Source organism: Adiantum capillus-veneris, chromosome 30 (genome assembly GCF_014529385.1).
Source record: "Adiantum capillus-veneris isolate H3 chromosome 30, ASM1452938v2, whole genome shotgun sequence".
Lineage (NCBI taxonomy): Eukaryota > Viridiplantae > Streptophyta > Polypodiopsida > Polypodiales > Pteridaceae > Adiantum > Adiantum capillus-veneris.
In genome coordinates, this window is record NC_140960.1 from 62,758,751 (window position 1) to 62,759,573 (window position 823).

Here is an 823-nt window from a genome sequence, read left to right on the forward strand (position 1 = left end):
ATTTAAGAAGAAAATTGTTTATGCCTCTTGAGAGATCATGTTTGAAGTGAACACTTCAAGAACCTTAGTTATTTAAGCATGAAAATCACCTCAAGCTTGGGCATGGTTCCCACAAACACCTTAAGAACCTTAGTTAGCAAGCATGACAAGCACCTCATGCTTGGGTTGGATTCCCACCTCAAGGTCAGTCCTAACTTGCCTAAGGTCAAAGGACTTTTTAACACTAACTTTTGGAGGTCTTTAATGAAGCTAACCCTAAGGTTTTTAATCTTGGTTAGGTAGCATTGATCTTTAACAGACCATCTGTCATTTGGACCCCTTTAACTTTGGCCCCATGTTGAGACAAATCCATAAGCACGTGTCTATATTCTAACCCTTGTTTTCGTATATTCTCCCACATTAAATGATCACTTTAATATGAGAAAATCATTTGGATTGGTTAGATATTAGATTTTATGACATGACACACCAATGTGCAGTCGTAGAGCTTGCATGTATGCACAGGTTGCGTGCTTGTAGCCTTGTGGCTCACACACGATGTTTACCAATTCCCTAACACTTGACATTTTTGGGCTGCTATTGGGAAGCCGCTCTGTGACAAGCTCCACTCACAGCCTACATGCAATGTTGAGGTCTTTTTTTTACATGTTAGAAAGGTTGGGAAGTGGGTGTGTGCTGTCTATGTGTGCAGATTTGGATAGAATGATATTAGACAATCTAGTGCTTTTGGTCAATTTTTGCTCTGCTTCATTTTTGTTCACTATTTTGTTGCAAGTAGGTTCACTGTTTATTTTGTATTTCAACAATCGGTTATTTTTAAGGC